The following is a 21,108-nucleotide window of genomic DNA, read 5'->3' on the forward strand; positions in this document are numbered from 1 at the left end:
CTTACCGCTGCACAGGGATAAAGCGACGAATTGTGATTTATCTGCCGTTCTTTGCATTTGTTTCAGGAGCTACTAACACTCGTGTCGCAGAAGATTTTTTTCTCTGCTCGTGTGGATTTTGTGAATTTCGTGCTTTGGAACTTTTCGCCCTGCAGGTACTTTTATCCTTTACGTGTGACACGCTCTTGGTTATTGATCGAAGGTTTGGAACTTAGTCAATTTGAGGGGAATCATACGAAGAATATGCTGCTTTGATCATAATCCACCGACCTCTTTTTCGAGACACAGCCTTTAGATAATTTATTGGTGACAATGCATGGCCCTCTTGTGCAGCAACTTGATGCGAAGGCCATATGAGACAGTCGAAACCGGTAATTTGAAAAGATAATTGTGACTGTGTCAGAAAATAAAATAAAACTTTTTGTATTGCATGCTTTGTTTGGACTACTTGGGCCTGCTATCTAATAAGTTTTATGCAAGCCATAGTGCTCCGGTCAGTTCACTTAGCCGGAATCAAAGATGCCCACTGTGCAGCCCTTACACTGCGCAGCTGAGACCGTGGACTCTGTTGCCCAAGCAGCACCTCGTGGAGGTGGGACCACGTGGGGATCTTTTATCTTCTCTTTTTGTGCCAATAGCAGATATATTATACTTATTAAATTATTACATATGAAATTGGAAATAGGAAATTATAAAAGGAAAAAAATTATTTGAGAAGAACGATAAAAGAAGATGGGCTAGATTGAGTAGTAGATATACCTCCACATGCGCTGCCCATGTGACCTCGCGCCCTGCATCACCGTACAGTGCCTTCCACGGTTATTTACCTTTGTTTTTGAGTCATCTGTCTTCTGACTGGTTTGATGCGGCCAGCCGCTAATTCCTCTTCTGTGCCAACCTTTTCATCTCAGAGTAGCACTTGCAGCCTAGATCCGCTATTATTTGCTGGATGTATTCCACCAATCTCTGTTCTTCCTCTGCAGTTTTTACCCTTTACAGCTCCCTGTAGTACCACGGGAGTTATTCTCTGATGTCTTAACAGATGCCCCATTATCATGCTCGTTCCTCGTGTCATTGTTTTCCATGTGGCCCTCTCCTCAGCGATTTTGCTGAGGAGCTCCTCATTCCTTACTTTATCAGTCCACTTAATTTTCGAAATTCTTCTTGAATTCCTATAATAATAATTATAAAAGGTGGTAATTTTATTTACGCACTGTCTTTTAAATAGATATGATGGTATCTGATACTCAAGTACTAATGCAAAGAAACGTAACGATGCTAAAATGCTTTAAATTCTTGCTATGATTTAATCTTTAAAATTTAATAATACTCTTCCTGTTAATATTTAATTAATTAACTTACGTCGTTCAGATTTCGTAACGCTGACGGCGTTAAAATTTAAAGTTGTTCAGTCCCTGTTTTGTTTTCTTCCAATTGTTGCGAGCCAGCGATGGTGCAATGCTGTTCGCTTTCAAGTCTACACATTTATAAAAATCAGGTCCAGGAAACACTTTTGAGATCACGGTTGCGATTTAGACGGTATTCGCGTAATTGTACTGATTAAGAGTTATCGTTTCCGAAAGATTCAGGTTCGATTAAAGCTGTGTGCACTTTTGCGCGTATAATGAAAATATTCCTAACACGTCGCGCGACAAAACGTAACATGCGAATCACAACCGTGGTCAAATGAAGAAAATATATGATGACATAAATGTTCTTCGCTGTTATTCAGGACAGGTTTAGATTAAATACCGCAATTTTCAGTCTTTAGAAATCACAAGACGATACACTTTAGAGATATTTGTTTTGAATAACTTGTATTTACCTTTTCTTATACAATATGGTGATTTTCCGCAAGGATTATCTCTCTCTCTCTCCTTTTTATAGCCTTTATACGTTCACATTACATACATCAATTAAGAAACTTTTCTTTCTCTACCGACCAGTACGAGAACAAAATCCGCCCAAACCAAAATGCCTTACATAGAATCAGTTCTCACTTAACAATCATACATAGTTTCGTAGTAAAAACAATACTACTTTATTCCGTGCACTTTGATTCACTGAGCACAAAAATTAAAATAATAAAATTATAATTACATTTTTAATACCGTCAATTCTTCTTTATATCATAAAAATAAGGCTTGAAAGCGTCGTAATATTATTTTTCATCGTTGTATCACTATATTCTGTTCCAATTTCCCCACAGTCCATGTCTCACTATCGAACAAAGCTGAGCTCCAAACGTATATTCTCAGAAATGTCTTCCTCAAACTAACTCGTATATTTGATACTAGTAGACTTCTCTTGGGCAGGAATGTCCTTTAGGCCTGTGTTAGCCTGCTTTTGATGTCCTTTCTCAACTGTGCACCCACTAGTTATCTTCAGGTAAGCCATACAAGACTGACGAATACTCGCTCCGTTCCACAATGCATCATAAGCCGACACACTAATTTGTATCTTCAAGCGTCAAGTTGTCACCGCCTGTCACAAACTATGAGCTTGCTTTAAACAATCTTGCACGCAGCTGACTCTGCCTCAGATCTACACTCATGCTCGTAAATTAAGGATAATTGCAGAATGTGGTGCCACACAACTTGGCATTACACAAAACTGGCGCTAATAGCATAGGCGCATAGGGAACACACACGACACAGACCTGTAAGCCCACGGTATTGGTGGTAAGTTGAGAAAACCGACCCGAAACACATGTGCTGCAAAACCCAACTGTTTCCTGCGCATGTACCCCGACATCAATGTGGGGTCTGATCACCATGCACACGTACACAGGCCGCACAACGGGTTGGCATACTCTGGATCAGGTGGTCGAACAGCTGCTGGGGCATAGCCTCCCATTCTTGCACCAGTGCCTGTCGGAGCTCCTGAAGTGTCCTACGGGTTTGAAGACGTGCATCGATACGTCGACCGCGAGCATCCCAGACGTGCTTGTTGGGTTTAGGTCTGGAGAACAGGCAGACCACTCCATTCGCCTGATATCTTCTGTTTTAAGGTACTCCTCCACGATGGCAGCTCGGCGGGGCCGTGCGTTGTCATCGATCAGGAGGTAGGTGAGCCCACTGCACTCCTGAAAAGGCGGATATACTAGGGCAAAATGACGTCCCGATACACCTGTCCTGTTACAGTTCCTCTGTCAAAGACATGCAGGGGTGTACATTCACCAATCATAATCCCACCCCACACCATCAAACCGCGACCTCCATACAGGTCCCTTTCAAGGACATTAAGGGGTTGGTATCTGGTTCCTGGTTCACGCCAGAAGATAACCCGGCGAGAATCACTGTTCGGACTATACCTGGACTCGTCTGTGAACATAACCTGGGAGCACTGTTCCCATGACCACGTACTGTGTTCTTGACACCAGGCTTTACGGTCTCTCCTGTGACCAGGGGCCAGTGGAATGCACCTTGCAGGTCTCTGGGCGAATAAACCATGTCTGTTCAGTGGTCTGTAGACTGTGTGTCTGGAGACAACTGTTCCAGTGGCTGCCGTAAGGTCCCGAGCAAGGCTGCTTGAAGTACTCCGTGGCCGTCTGCGGGCACTGATGGTGAGATATCGGTCTTCTTGTGGTGTTGTACACTGTGGACGTCCCGTACTGTAGCGCCTGGCCACGTTTCCTGTCTGCTGGAATCGTTGCCATAATCTTGAGATCACACTTTGTGGCACACGGAGGGCCCGTGCTGCGACCTGCTGTGTTTGACCAGCCTCCAGTCGCCATAGTATTCTACCCCTCCTAACGTCATCAATATGTGTTCTTTGAGCCATTTTCAACACACAGTCACCATTAGCACGTCTGAGAACGTCTGCACACTTACTCGCTGCACCGTACTCTGACATGCACCAACATACCTCTGTGAATGTGGACTGCTGCCAGCGCCACCGTGCGACGACCGCAGGATAAATGCACTGCATGGACATACCCCGAGGTGATTTAAACCCGCATACCACCCACCAGAACGTTGTTTCACCATGTATCAGCATTATCCTTAATTTATGAGCATGACTGTAGATAGTTTGCCCAAAGAGCTGGCCTACCTAAAGCCAGTGTTAAGAAAAAATGGATATTCCACCCTGCAGATAAACAGTATAGTTCAGTAAAGCACGATTTGTTACTGCGAATAGCCGGAATTTACTAAATACCTTGTCAGTGTGGTGTGGGTTACATAGGACATACCACTCGCATTGTGAAGGAAACCTGCACCGAATTTCACCGTTGACTCGCCTTTTGCAACCAAGAAGTCCGCTATTGTCGAACACTGTATTTCCATTGGAAATTCAATGAGGTATGATAAATCTACAATTCTGTTTATAGCAACATATTTTTGGGCCTCCATTATTAAAGATTCCTTGGAAATACGCCTTGCGGCAAAAGTGATGAACCGTGACAGCAGCTACCAGTCGGACAGTGCATGGAACCCCATCAGCTCCGCGATCTGTTCAGATCGAAGACGACTGGGCCGCGGCAAGCGGTAACGTAAAAGATACCTGAGTTCTGCACTTCCATCGGCGAAGGGGCCGCCGCCGGGAAGTGCGGTCAACTTGATTTTGACGCATGCGCACACTACTCCTTGCTACGACTGCGATATATCGACGGAAAAAATATCAAAGTACCCGCCGAAAAAATGTCGGTTACACAGTGGAAATATACTGCCAGTTTTAGAGCTTCGTATTTAAGCACTCCTTTATTATTAGATCTTCTGTGCATCAACGAGCTTGCAGCCCGCTTATCCCGCATAGAGCAAGAATTGAAAGGGAAACGATGCAACGTTCACGCTTGGCGATAACGACTTCGCTAACAATGGCTGGCCGGTGTGGCCGAGCGGTACTAGGCGCTACAGTCTGGAACTGCGCTACTGCTACGGTCGCAGGTTCGAATCCTTCCTTTGGCATGGATGTGTGTGATGTCCTTAGGTTAGTTAGGTTTAAGTAGTTCTAAGTTCTAGGGGACTGATAACCTCTGATGTTAAGTCCCTTAGTGCTCAGAGCCATTTTGCTAACAATGGAACTGCAGGTAAGTGGCACAATAAAAGATGTCCGATGGATCAGACGTTCGGTTTCGTCACAAATCAGATTTGTCTGGAACACCTCCTGTCGACTTCGCTATTTTTTCCAATTCTGCAAACGCCAGCTACCTATCTGCTGTAGTTTCAAAATTGCGTAGTGAAGTTAAATACTGCAGTTTCTATTGGTAGCGCCCAGCACCGATTACGTCATTCCCCTCCCACGTCTCCACCCACCACAAAGAGCAGTCTTGTCATTTACATTTTTTGTTCATCAATTTCAGCAACTGTTTTTGAAGAAAACCGATGTGAAGAAATAGCACATTAGTTGCGTTAAAAATTGTGTTTCAACGCAATTGATGTGCTATTTCTTCACATCGGAATCTTGTTATTGCATTCACACTGACAACCCCTGCAGTGCAACCGGACTTTTTCCTTGTGCCTTCTATCCTCGCTTCACACAGTCAAAGAGAAAGACTGTCCGTATGAAAGCTAAGAAGTAGAAAGACTCCTTCACACAGTGAAAGTAAAATTATGTTCTAGTACAATTTAAAAAGAACAACTTCAAATATTTGTCGAAAATTGCAAAACAATATAATATAAAATAAAAATATCGACACTCAATGTTGTCTCCACATCGCCTATATACATCAACATTTCTTGAAAAGATACCGCTATATCGATATTTTATCAACAGCCCTAGTCCCAGCGCTCTATACATTGAGATAACAAATGGTTCAAATGGCTGTGGGCACCATGGGACTTAACATCTGAGGTCATCAGTCCCCTAGAACTTAGAACTACTTAAACCTAAGTAACCTAAGGACATCACACACATTCATGCCCGAGGCAGGATTCGAACCTGCGACCGTAGCAGTAGCGCAGTTCCAGACTGTAGTGCCTAGAATCGCTCGGCCACTGCGGCCGGCTTATTATTATTATTTCATCGTAAATTTCAGTAAGTTCGTCAGCCTAGGAAACCCCTCTGACACTTTGCTAGAGTACATTGCAAGTATGTGTCATGAGAAGCAGACTGTACTCAGCCTAGTGAAACCCGTATTTTGTTAAATGCGAGTGGACCAGCTGCGGCCAGCTTTGAGATAACAAAATTCATGCCATAGCGATGTGCACATATAAAGACGGCAGAACATCGTGTACACAACTATGAAAGGGTAATGCATTGGCGGAGCTGCCATTCGTACTCAGGTGATTCATGAGAAAAAGTTTCCGAGAGCAGCGGTGTTTGCGCAACGTACGACGAACGTATCCGTTAGAACAGTGCGGCGAAATTTAGTGTTTATGGGCTGTGGCAGCAGACGACCGACGCGAGTGCCATTGCTAACGGTACGACATCGCCTGCAGCGCTTCTCCTGGGCTCATGACCGTATCGGTAGGACCCTAGGCGACTGGAAAACCCTAGCCTGGTCAGATGAGTCTCACAAGGGGAGGCCGTCAATTGTGAAATTCAGATTCGATTCATACTGCGCATAATAAAAGCTCATGGCCAGAGGTGTAATGTGGCAAAGCACCAAGATGCACTTCTCAGCCGTTGTCGAGAAAATCGACAGTTAAACGAAACCATTGTGGTGAAATACTCTCTACGATTAATAATTTTCTACAGCGTCGTGGCGCAGCGGTAAGCGCTCGGATTCGTAATCCGAAGGTCGCCGTATCTAATCTCGCGCCATGCAAATTTTTTTATTATTAGTTTTTTGTAATTCAAATATATATATATATATTAATGAATTGCTTATGCATGTTGGTGAAGGCGGATCGCTCTCCAATTGTACCGCTTCCATTTTTCCGTTTGTTTAACAGGGTGTACCAAAGCTCTCCCGTCCGCACTGATTTTCGACGATGTTATAAGTTGCGCTAGGGACCGCATCTACCTTCTTTCGAAGTTAGCACGCAACTACGCTGTTATGCGGCGGCTCGTTTCGGCCCATTCAACATCTGTCCTTAAAGTGTAACGAGCGAGTAACGGAGTTTATATTTCATACCTGCCACAGCAAATTTGTGTTCGTGGGGTCTCTATTCTAATTCGAACGTTTGACTTACGCTATACGTATTCGTTTCGGATCTTCCGTTAACTATACGTGGTTAACATTATGAAGACAATCAATAACATTTGTGAAATACAACTTTGTTTGCGGAAAACATAATGATGTTCGAAGTCGCCAGTTTTTCCACGACAGACGACTTTCAACAACTTATTATATGCATAATTGTTGCAACTGATTGCCGGGAATTTTATATATATATATATATATATATATATATATATATATATATATATATATATATGAATTACAAAAAACAAATGCTAAGAAAAAAAAAGTTGCATGCCGCGAGATTCGATCCGGCGACCTTCACATTATGAACCTGAGCGCTTACCGCTGCGCTACGACGCTGTAGGAAACCATTACTCGCAGAGATTATTTCATCCAAGCGGTTTCTTTTAACTGTCGATTTTCTCGACAACGGCTGAGAAGTGCATCTTGGTGCTTTGCCACATTACACCTCTGGCCATGAGCTTTTATTATGCGCAGTATGAATCGAATCTGAATTTCACAATTGGCGGCCTCCCCTTGTCAGTTTCAGTTGGTAAAAACTGGCGGTGGGGTTGGAGTGTGGCGCAGACCTCACGAAATCATGGACACAAGTTGTCAACAAGGCACTGTGCAAGCTGATGGGGCCCATAATGGTGTAGGCTGTGTTTACACGGAATGCATTAGGTGATCTGGTTATGTTCGGCTACTTGGAGGCCATTTACAGCCATTCGTATACTTCATGTTCACAAACAACGATGGAATTCCTATGGATGACAATGCGCCATATCACTACTCCATAATTGTTAGCGATTGGTTTGAAGTACATTCTGGACAGCTCGATTGACTGTTGTGGCCACCCAGATCGCCCGATATGAATCACATCGAACATCTACGGGACATAATCGAGAGGTTAGTTCGTGCACAAAATTCTGCACCGACAAAAACTGCGCAATTATGGGCGTCAGTAGAAGCAACATGGCTCAATATTTGTGCGGGAGACTTCTAACGACTTGTTAAGTCCATGCCAACTTTTATCACCTGAGTGTATACTACGGAACGGAGCAAGTCTTTGCTAGTCTTCGATGGCCCACCTGAAGGAGACTGGCAGGTGCCCAGTTGAAATATCATGGGATATATTAATCGACGACCGGCTACAAGTCCGAAATTGTCTTTAACGTTCATGTCGCTCTGCACTTATATAGAAGAAGTTCGAATCAAATGTTGAATATGGCGCGATTGAGGTAACGATGTCTGAGCAGCCTGTTACACAGAAGTGTGTGGTGAACACGGCAGCACGTATAGTTAACCGGCTTTGAAACTGGGATGATAATAAGTGTAAGACGCGTAGATGATAACATATAAGAGATTACACAAGCATTCACGTTTGCGGCCTCCACACGGTGCAGGGTGAATCTTCAGTATCGCAGAGACAATGTTTCCACATACGCGAAACGCGGCACACAACGAGCGCAGGTGTTAGACGAGTGAACGTCCCGTCGCTCCCGCAGAGCCATACGGTGTGATCAGTTCTCTACTGTGAGCCAGAACGCCGGCGATGTGAATGTGGAGCATTAGGAGCCCATTTCTATCGGGACTGTATGGGGAAAATGCAGCATACACACTACAGCAGACAGACCGAAAGTACTTGTAAATAATAGTTTTCAGCTATCATCGCTCTTTTTAAATTTTATTGGCAGATCTAGATTTCAGCTAGAAACTAGTCATTCTCAATGCACTATCATTTTTGATTAACGCATGTAATGCCTGTTGGTCGGGCTTCATCCACAGTTCATTGAATACTACTGTAGTATTCGATGAACTGTGGATGAAGCCCGACCAACAGGCATTACATGTATTGATCAAAAATGATAGTGCATTGAGAATAGCTAGTTTCTAGCTGAAATCTAGCTCTGCCAATAAAATTTAAAAAGAGAGACTGATAGCTGAAATCTATTGCTTGCAAGTCAATATAACAATCGCTGCGTGCAACAGCCTTCTGAATGGATGTGTGTGATGTCCTTAGGTTAGTTAGGTTTAAGTAGTTCTAAGTTCTAGGGGACTGATGACCTCAGATGTTAAGTCCCATAGTGCTCAGAGCCATGTGAACCTTCTGAATAGAAGGTAACCTGATGAGATCGAAAGTAGATGTTTACTTTGGCACGCACTTTACCTTTGCATCAGTGGCACTTTGATCGATTTCCATAGTTTCTCTGCTACATCATCTACACTTGGGTCTTTGCCTGTGGCCTTTCAATCGAGCTTAGTTCAGGTATTGACGAGGGCATGGTTGCATTGCTTGGGCAGGTTAGGTTTCGAAACGAGGAAGTCTGTTTGAGTGTAGGTGTCAGTTGGAAGTGTTTGTTGTTATTGTGGCCAGGCAGTGCTGGCCAAGAAGTGGTCGCTGTAAGTCTGAGGTATTCTATTTCGGCCCTGCTGCGGATAAAGGCGTGATATTGGTATGACATGGTAGTGACTGTCACTATAATAAGATCCACTGAATGGGAGAGAGACAGCCACTTATAAGTGCAGTAATGAGTTCGTATTGAGGACGTGTTGAGAACAAGCATATACCTCTCCTCTCTATCTCTGTCCTAAAGTGTACCTTTTCTTTACGATTTGGAGTGTTACATTTAAGCTGTGTGATTGATTAGGTGTTTGTGCCGCCTTTCGGCACGTGCCCTACAGCTGCATTAGCAGTGGAAATACGATTCGACAGTTTTCTGAGTTGAGAATTCAGAAGATACATCAGTTTAGGACGTAGCCTGGTATGAAGTTACGTACGCATAAGAGTTTTTATGCTACGCCATCGAGGCGACTTTGCGTGCAGTGACTGTGATACGAAGATAAGGACAACGCAACACCCAGTTCCCGAGAGGAGGAAATCTCCGACCCGGCAGCGAATCGAACCCGGTCCTCTTCGGTTAGGTGTCCGCCGAGCTGGCCCGCAACTGCCGAGGCGGACTTAGTCTTCTCGTTGAATGTGTAGCAGACTGCCAACAACACCTGCGATCAATGTGTGGCAGAGATTGCTCTGTTTATGAACTGTTTTTAGCATGTGATCGGGTGAAGTAAGTTGGTACTTCATTCACCAAATAAATCTTTCACTTTTCATGCCATCCTCAATCGTGTATTAAGGAACTGACCTTTGTATGACATTGCTGAGAGAAGCAGATGTTTGTTATTAATCAGCTGAACTGTGTAAGGATTTTGTAAATTTTGATGTACAACAGTAATTATAAAGTTAGTGCAAATCCCTTATCTTTATATCCAATTCGCAGCTCTCGTAAATTTAATTAACTGAAGCCTCAACAGATAGTAGAAGAGAGCAAGCTTGGAGCATAGCTCAGTGGCGACGTGGTAGAACCTAAACTAAATATTGTTGTACCTAATCCAGGTCAGTTTTCTTGATCAAAGACTACTTCTGCTCGCATTAGATAATCACAAAAAACAAATTTTTGGCTTGGTAAGTTATTTTAGGGTCAGGTACGGTAAGTCACTTAGAGAGCTTCGAGATGGCGGCTACTTTACATTGTATTCACTTTTTTGTACTATTGTGGCGTTGCGACGTTATTTCGACGAAATGTAACAACTTTATAGATGAAAGCATAAATCTTCGTTTCTGCCTTGCTAATTCAGGATACATTCAATAGACTCCAAATGTTCCGTTCGCTGTATAAGTATCAGTAGATCCACAAGTGAGAATAATTGTATTCTGTTAGATTGGACCATTCAGTCTTGAGGCAAGTTTTATATAAAAAACTGAAGCTCTTAACAATATCCTGGCAGCAACAGCCCACTGTATATAATGGAAGCCCTTAAAAAATATCCTGGCAGCAGCAGTCCACCGTAAGCGAAGCGAGAAAAAATATCCTCGATCCGAAAGCAACATCATCTGGAGGGATGTACGCAGCGTTCACATCACGTCCACTGTGAAATTTAAGTGGTACACCATCGTCAATAACAAATTCCCGACCAATGGAAAACCACGCAAAATACGCCTTACTCAGACCGACGGTTGAATTATGTGTAAGAGTATTGACACATCAATCCACAGATTTACTTGCGGAGACGCAGGTGATGCGTGGAATTTCCTCCGTCAGAAATTAGCAGTGATCGACAGGACAACTACAACTGATACGACCGGAAAGACTCACTCATATACCCGAGAACAAAGAACAATGCTGAAGTCGGGATGTCTACACGTACTGGACCATGCATAATACGTCACCGAGCAGCAGCGTACTGCGACTGTTCACCATTAACTGACAACGAGCACTGGAAAATCACGAAATATGCCAGATATACATAAAATTTTGGCAACATGCTAAAAATAATGACTACACTATAATTACGATATAGTCGACAGTACGAATGCAGTTAATGGAAGCAAATGCTGTTGTTTAACACTTACACTGTTTTATAACTGCTACTTCTTTGGTATTTTCACTTCTATTTTTAAAATACTGCCTGCAAGAAAAGAGAGACAGGTATAAAATTTTCTTTTACATATCTAATATTTTAACCTCCTGTGAGTGAAGATTTTTCGCCCTTCGGGAACAAACTTAATGTCGGATGTGATGGAAAGGACGACAAACCTTACGATTTTCGTTGCAACAAATAGCTTTTTTTACCTACTTAACTAATAACATAAACGTGGCAGCACAGTAAAGCAACAAAGAGAGTAATAATAATAACTAGAAACGAAGTACAAGAAGAAGGTTATTACAACGAGACTCCTAGAAGTGACGATGATATAGCTCTGGCCTCTAAAAGAAAGAAATCGTAATTACTGTGATGAAAAAAACGTATGATTTGCCAACATAATACATTTTTCTGTGGTGCTTGATATGAATATGTCTATATTACGTTGAAAGATTGTACATTTACTATAAATAAATCATTTTCGCAAAACAATTGCTTTGTCACATACACTAGCCGTTGATCTCGTAAATGTCGGAAGACGGAGATCGATTCCCAAACGTTTAGTTTTATACTGCAGCACAATTAAGGAGGAGTCTCTCCTAGTCAAATGAGAGCGACTTCTTTGCAGGCACCATGGTTCTTATTTGAGGATTTTTTTCGCCCGTTATCGTGCCTCCATACTGGCGTTTCAGTGCCCAAACTGATGTTCAAAGCCGACAATGTAAAGTAGCCCTGAACAGACACAGTAGATTGGAGGCTTTCGGCGATGTTCCGTTACGTTGCAGTCAGTGGAACACGGGACTCACGGTGATAGGGGATCTGCTGTGTGGAGACCGTTCCGTGTGTCACTAAAGCACACAGGATGCGACGCCTCGCATGGCGGCGCTAGCGGTAACTATCCGTCCGCAGTCGGTGTTCACACATGGAACTCGTACGAGCAACGGTGTTTCACCGGCTGCATAACACCTTCCAACATCCTGTTGTCTAGATCGTTTCTGATTCTGCCACAAAACATTCCTGATAATTTACACTGCGATGTTGAAAAAATGCCTTTGCATATACTTGCAATTATTTTAGACTTTCCACGTAGTACTGTGTGGTCATAATTGAAGTACCGTTACTCACAGAGGTCCTGTGTGCGCTGTAATTACCATATGGTAGCGAAACTTGATGGATATTCTAGTGCGTTAATGCAGAACCGATTTACGCTTGAAAAAAAATTAGTTCAAATTTTGGCTACCAGGTGCAAATCTGGGGCTGTAAATGCAAGAAAGACGTACAGCAATGTTTCCGTATGTATTGGATTAGAAACGGAATGTGGGCAGAAGAGATCACACAACTGAGAAAGGTATAAAGTTGATTTTATTATTAACCGCCACTTACACAGTTTGTTCAATACGAGCATGGGAGACTAATCCATAATACGACTTGATTTTTTGGTACGTATGGGGTACCAGTGAGTCAGTGAATACACTTTGAGCTATAACTCAAAAATTAATCATGTCATCCAAAATAAAGTTATGTCACTCACAGAGTATGCAACTAAAATCTGTTCACTTCTTCTCGTTCCCTGAGCAGTGGACAAGGCGCAGTGCTGAGGAAGGAGGACCATGACCACAGCGGGGAGTGGAGGCTCATGGAGTTCTCGCAGTACCCGCACGGGAGGGACAGGTTGCCTGAAAGCGCGTATTTACGGAGACCTTTATCTTCACATAAGCTACATACCCGTAGCAAGGCACAAAGACAAATAAAGAAATACAGACTTGTTCACTGCCACTGAACAACCGTTCATTGCAGCACTGAACAGTTGTAGATCGCATACGTTGGCAGAAGCAGCAACAAACACGAAACGTCCCAAATTACGTCGACGAGTTCCGAACAGAACTATGGATCTCAGTGAACAAGGCAAAGTAAACACACTATACTATGTGAAATAGCATCTCCAACACTGGATTTGCACAGGCGGGTGACATTTGGCTACCTACTTCGCCGCTAGATGAAACAGTCGTAGGCCTATCCTACAACAAACCTGTATTAAGAAAATGAGTGAAAATGAACGACATACATAAATAAATCAAAACTCAAATTAATGATAAACATATTACATACTTTCGTTATATTACAGATATTTTTCTTGAAACCCGAACATTCAGCTAGCTCATATTCCATCGACGACATTCCCAGCCCACACATTCGTACCTAACACATTGTTGACCTCAGGTAGGTTTTAATCAGTCCAGGGTTCGAAACACTTTTCTCTACTTGCTGCTCTCACCAGATGTGTTAGCAAAATGTGTAAGGCTACACTTACGTTGCGTGCAAAGTTATATCCTTATATAAGTTTCAGCTGGTATGCTCTCAGGCTTTACCAACGTCGAGACCAATTTAAATCAATCTTTGAAATCGACGGAACTGATGTCCCATGACTAAAGTCGCCTCACAGTTCGAAACAATTGTCACTTACAACGTCTGGTGACATGTTCTTGATTTTTCTAATATCGTACAAAAACTCAAAAAGCTCACTGTGACTTTTAGGCTGTTGAAATCTTCCACTGAGTGCACATGTTATAACATCCAGTACGTTAAAGTAAATATCTATTTTGCACTGCATCCACGGATCTTAAATTTGCTTACCGTCTCCCTCACACTGAAAATGCTTCTTCTTCTCTCTCTGTCGTTTCTGCGTTCTAGCACCCACTGCGTTTTGTACAGGGTGATCCACGAAGATATGAAATATTTTATGTAAACATAGGTCGGCAAATTTATAGTTTCGGAGTTACGTCAAATAAAAGATTTTGCCTGTAATTTAGCAACTTCGCTAATATCGCAAAACTGTACAAGGTTAAAGTAAAGCACAATTTCCATTAATTTTGTTGTTATTGGTCTGGTGAATCTAATAAAACATGTCCCAGACCTGCATCTGCAGTAATTTTCCAGAACATACAGAGAAGCAAAGATTATTATACAAGTAAATTTGTTTACTTACCATTAAGAATGTAGAAACGTTTATGTCATTGTTGGTAACCGTTATTGAGTTGTTTCGGTCGTTTCCTAACCATGAAACGAGTTAGTTTTCTGTATTTTTCACTGAAAGAACATAATAGCAACAGTGTTTTTAAGTGAAACCACATAGTAACTATTGTAGCCGATAGATCATTTATGAAATAGGGATGCCTTTCAAATTTACGACAGGGGAATACGCCGATATGGTGTTTATTTACGGCAAATGTTATGGTAATGAACTCGGTGAAGACATTTATCGCGAATGTATTGTGAAATTGTATGTACACTGTACAACTTCCTTAACACTGAGCTCTGTTTTTTTCCAATTTAACATGAATTAACGTGTGCTATGGTATTAATAAACGCAGATTATCTGACACATTCATACAGTTTCAGTTAACATTATTACCATCATTTTTCCAAAACTAAATTCTCTACAGCTTCTGTTGAAAACTTTGAGCAGTTGCTGGAATTTAAATTCACCAGGCTAACAACAAAATAAATGGAAATCGTGCTTTATTTTAACCTCTTACAGTTTTGCAATGGCTCGTATTAACGAAGTTGCTAAGTTTCAGACAAAATCTTTTACTAGCCGTAACTCCGTAACTAAACATTTGCGGACCTATGTTTACATAAACCTTTTTCTTTAGTTAACTTGTAGAATAACATTAAAATATTTGCATATCTTCGTGAATCAAACTGTATATCGAGTTGGTTTGCCACTTCTTCAGTGGGCAGACGGTCGACTTGGAATGTGAGGTTCCCTCGGCAATTTGTGAAATATCCTGTTGCGTTCTCGAAGAAGTTAATAACAGTCGATGTATCTGTGGAAATACATTGCTTAACAATTGCTAAGGAACAGAGACACTGTTGGACAGGAACAATCACTGGTGACGGTGGACAACACTGTACAGGCGTAGCAAAAAATAGCTCTGAGCACTATGGGACTTAACATCTGAGGTCATCAGTCCCCTAGAACTTAGAACTACTTAAACCTAACTAAACCTAAGGACATCACACACATCCATGCCCGAGGCAGGATTCAAACCTGCGACCGTAGCAGTCGCGCGGTTCCGGACTGAAGCGCCTAGAACCGCTCGCCTACCTGGCCGGCCACAGACGTAACAGGGGTGTAGCAGAAAGTAGTACAGATTTCACGACATGGGAAGGTGCAAAATAGACATAAATAACGTTCATGATGGACACAGATGAGACTCCCAACATAGGGGGTGATATTGGACTCTCAGCGAAGAATATGCCCTACTAGGGCACTAATGAAATAGGGGATCCAGTATTAGAATTAAAATTTAAGAGACATTTTAAGGATTTAAGATCAAGTAAGGTAGAATGGCTAAATAACATTCCATCAGAATTTCAAAAATCATTCGCGGACGTGGCAACAAAACGACTGAAACTTCCTGGCAGATTAAAACTGTGTGCCCTACCGAGACTCGAACTCGCGACCTTTGCCTTTCGCAGGCAAGTGCTCTACCATCTGAGCTACCGAAGCACGGCTCACGCCCGGTGCTCACAGCTTTACTTCTGCCAGTACCTCGTCTCCTACCTTCCAAACTTTAATCTGCCAGGAGGTTTCATATCAGCACACACTCCGTTGCAGAGTGAAAATCTCATTCTGGAAACATCCCCCAGGCTGTGGCTAAGCCTTGTATCCGCCGTATCCTTTCCTTCAGGAGTGCTAGTTTTGCAAGGTTCGCAGGAGAGCTTCTGTAAAGTTTCGAAGGTAGGAGACGAGGTACTGGCAGAAGTAAAGCTGTGAGCACCGGGCGTGAGTCGTGCTTCGGTAGCTCAGATGGTAGAGCACTTGCCCGCGAAAGGCAAAGGTCCCGAGTTCGAGTCTCGGTCGGGCACACAATTTTCATCTGTCAGGAAGTTTCATATCAACGCACACTCCGCTGCAGAATGAAAATCTCATTCTGGAAACAAAACGACTATTCACGTTGGTGTGTAGAACTTATCAGTCTGGTGGCATACCGTCTGACTTAAACGAAAAAATATCATCCACACAATCCCGAAGACGGCAAGAGCTGACAAGAGTGCGAATTCTCGCACAATCCTAGCTTAACAACACATGCATCCAAGTTGCTGTCAAGAATAATATAAAGATGAATGGACAAGAAAATTGAAGATGTGTCAGATGACGATCCATTTGGCTTTAGGAAACGTAAATGTATGAGAGAGGCAATTCTGACGTTGCGGTTGATAATGGAAGCAAGATTAAAGATTTGTCGACCTGGAAAAAGCGTTCAACAATGCAAAATGGTGCAAGATGTTTGAAATTCTGAGAAAAAGAGATGTAAGCTGTAGGAAGAAACGGGTAAATATACAATATGTCCAAGAGCCAAGAGGGAATAATAAGAGTGGACGACCAAGAACGATATGCTGGAATTAAAAACGATGTAAGACAGGGATGTAGTCTTTCGCCCCTACTGTTCAATCTGTACATCGAAGAAGCAATGATGGAAATAAAAGAAATGTTCAGGAGTTGGATTAAAATTCAAGGTGATAGGATATCATTGATACGATTCGCTGATGATATTGCTATCCTGAGTGAAAATGAAGAAGAGTTACATGATCTGCTGAAGGGAATTACCAGTCTAGCCTCTAGCGTGTACAGAATATCAAGTGAGAGTAAATCCAAAAAAAGACGAAAGTAATGCGAAGCAGCAGAAATTAGAACAGCGAGGAACTTAACGTCAGTATTGATGGTCACGAAGTAGATGTAGTTAAGGAATTCTGTTAGCTAGGCATCAAAATAGCCAACGACGGACAGAGCAAGGAGGACATCAAAAGCAGACTAGCACTGTCAGAAAGGGCATTCCTGGCCAATAGAAGCCTGCTGATATCAAACATAGATCGTAAGTTGAGAAGATAGTTCTGAGAATATACGGTCGAAGCAGAGCACTGTATGGTAGTGAACATGGACTATGGGAAAACTGTGAAAACTGGAACAGAAGAGAATCGAAGCATTTGAGATGTGGTGCTACAGATGAATGCTGAAAATTAGGTAGAATGAACAGATTCTGCGCAAGAGCGGAGAGGAAACGAATATGTGGAAAACACTGACAAGGAGAAGGGACAGGATGATAGGACATCTGTTAAGACATCAGGGAATGACTTCCATGGTACTACAGGGAGCTGCAGAGCGCAAAAACTGTAGACAGAGATTGGAATACATCCAGCAAATAACTGAGGACGTAGGTTGCAAGTGCTAATCTGAGATGAAGTGGTTGGCACAGGAGAGGAATTCATGGCGGGCCGCACCAAACCAGTCAGAAGAGAGATGACTCAAAATAAAATAAAGTAAAGGAAGGGCACTAATCCACATTTTGCACCTGTTTTTCATGCTGTCTACCGAGCTGTTCAGTCCTTGAGATTTATCCTCCCATTTCCCTCTCTAGGCCGTTTTCCGTTCTTGCTCGGTTCGGGGAGGGGATGTTCGTTGAGAAACACGTCTGCCAAAAGCATCCCAGCCATGCTCTGTGTGCATAGGGGTTAGTTTCGGGGAGTGCGCAGTCTATTCCATACGTTCAATATGTTGTATAGCTAGAGAAGGCCGAAATGCACGCGTTAAAACTCACGCAGGCTGGCGTGAGGTCTGAAACAGGATACGTAATGAATGCTATAAAGAAAAGTACGTAGCTGCTGGAATACTTAACTTTAATCCATCCTTTGTATACATCGTTCTTGACGGTATGGTATAAAGAATATAAACTGTAATGGCGCCTTGCTAGGTCGTAGCCATTACTTAGCTGAAGGCTATTCTAACTATCTTCTCTGCAAATAATCGAGGCTTCGTCAGTGTTGCATCGCTAGCTAAGTCGTCCGTACAACTGGGGCGAGTGCTAGTAAGTCTCTCGAGACCTGCCGTGTGGTGGCGCTCGGTCTGCTATCACTGACAGTGGCGACACGCGGGTCCGACATGTACTAATGGACCGCGGCCGATTTAAAGCTACCACCTAGCAAGTGTGGTGTCTGGCGGTGACACCACACAATATCTTGAAGTTCGTCTAACAGGCCGGCCGAAGTGGCCGTGCGGTTAAAGGCGCTGCAGTCTGAAACCGCAAGACCGCTACGGTCGCAGGTTCGAATCCTGCCTCGGGCATGGATGTTTGTGATGTCCTTAGGTTAGTTAGGTTTAACTAGTTCTAAGTTCTAGGGGACTAATGACCTCAGCAGTTGAGTCCCATAGTGCTCAGAGCCATTTGAACCATTTTTCGTCTAACACTTCAGCGATTCTATGTGGGCGGGCGTTGTCATCCATAAACAGAACGTCGAGACCCACCGCCCCCTAACCAGAAGGACATGATCCCGGATAGTTTCCGTGTAATACTGCCGTGCTGAACAGTAACTCGCGCAAACATAAGCAGTGGTTCAAAAATGGCTCTGAGCACTATGGGACTTAACATCCATGGTCATCAGTCCCCTAGAACTTAGAACTACTTAAACCCAACTAACCTAAGGACAAATTTTTTTTTTTTTCCCAAATTATTGAACCATCCATAACCCACTTTCTAATACTTTTGAGTGGGCGTATTAATACTAACTATCTCTACTAATAGCATTACAGAAGTGGTTTATTAGTGGCTGCATACTTTATATTTATTAAGCAACTTTGCCTTTAGTGAATTATCGGCCTCTTAGCCTCTCTGGAATCCTGCCAGAGAGTTGCCCGTCCCTAGCCACGTGGAGGCGGGCCGCTACTACTAGAGAAACCACTCCATTTATACAACTCTTTTATTCCCCCCCAGCACCATGCTGATCTAACTACAACTACTCACTACTCTAAGTCAACACTTAAACAAACATAATATTTACATATATACAATTGCGCATTAGATGTTAAGCGCATTTACTCTCTCCCAAGGTAGGCTCGCTGGGCCTCCCTTGAGATTTTGTTAACCAATTTTGCAAAATTGCTGAACATTTCGCTTTCTGTTAATATTTCATTAACATTTCTAGTCTGCAGAAGCTGCCTCTCCCCTGAGACAACCTGTTCATATATTGGGCACTCGAACACTATGTGTTCTGGCGATCCTTCGTGGGCACCACAGTCACACTCCGGTGTTGGCCTTTTCCCTATTCTATGCAGGTACGTGGGATAAGGACCATGTCCTGTGAGGAAGTGAACTATGCCCTGCGAGGGCTTCATTATCTTGTTATTTAACCTTCCCCTCACTGTGGGTATAAACCCATGGACTCTGCGGCCCGTACTGGATCCATCCCATTCGTCCTGCCAAATGTCAAGCACTTTCTTGCGGATGGCTTTGACACTTAACAGAGGAACGCCCATTATGTCTTGTACCCTGTCGATGTTCTGTTTGCGCAGCCAATAGAAGGCTGCGTGCTGCCTTATTATTAGGTCTACTGGACATAGACCCATAATTACCAACAGTGCATCTGTTGGACTTGTGTTGAATGCTCCAATGCATCTCAACAGAACGTTCCTCTGTATTCGCCTGACAGCAGCGGCAGGCCGCACCAGAGCTAACCTGTGGGCCCACACACTGGATGCGTGCCCTACTATTGGTGCCAATATGCTGTTATGATAAATATTTATTGCCTTTGACGGCAGATGGAACCTTCTTTGTCCAATTGATATTATCTTATTGAACAAAGCTAAGGACTTTGTCGTTATTTGCTCGATATGCGGAATGAAACTCCAATTCTCATCTAAATACACCCCAAGGTAACGGGCATATCTCTGTCGTGACACTGCTTGGCCATTAATTCTGACTGTTGGGTCCCTATTTAACTTGCCTTTCAAGAGCATATATAGGGATTTTTGTGGTGCTATAGACATTTTAGTCTTCGTACACCAGTTGGTTAATAGTTCAATAACCAGTCGTGATCGGTCCTCGATCACATTGCGAGTGTCACCTTCTACTAGAATTGCGAGATCATCCGCATAAGCAACGACTCCCAGAACTGCAGTCTCTCGCTGCAGGACGTTCAACAAAGGTTCCATGTTAATATCCCAGAAAATGGGACCACACACCGATCCCTGAGGACAACCACGGGATACTCTTTTAGATACGACGGCTCCAGGAGCCGTTATCTTAGCAGTCCTTCCATCACAGTAGGCCTCTAAACAGCCATACAGCAGCTGCGGGCACCCAATCTCTCGTAGGCGAGAGAAGAGTGCCGGCCACCACAGGTTGTCGAAGGCCCCTGAGATGTCTATCATTATGCCCAGTACATACTTTGATGTCGCAGAGTGAACAATTCGGCAAACCTCATTGATCGCATCCTGGGTGGAGCGACCCTTTCGGAATCCGAACTGCCTATCACTCATACCATGCAGAGTTCGATGACTCTGGAGACGGTCACCCAGCAACTTCTCAAATGCTTTGCCCATTACATCCAGCAGACAGATAGGCCGATAGGATTTCGGCACTGTTGGATCTTTATCAGGGCCTTTCCTGATAATTACAACTTCTGCAGTTTTCCACTTTAGTGGATAATAGCCCCTTTGTAAACAGATGTTGTAAATACGACTTAGTGCCGGGGCGACCAAGTGTGCGAGTCCCTGTAAGATCTCCACAGGGATCCCGTCAGGACCAGGCGCCTTCTTCCTTGCAAAGGTGTAGATGGTT

The sequence above is a fragment of the Schistocerca americana genome, chromosome 1 (genome assembly GCF_021461395.2).
Source record: "Schistocerca americana isolate TAMUIC-IGC-003095 chromosome 1, iqSchAmer2.1, whole genome shotgun sequence".
Classification (NCBI taxonomy): domain Eukaryota; kingdom Metazoa; phylum Arthropoda; class Insecta; order Orthoptera; family Acrididae; genus Schistocerca; species Schistocerca americana.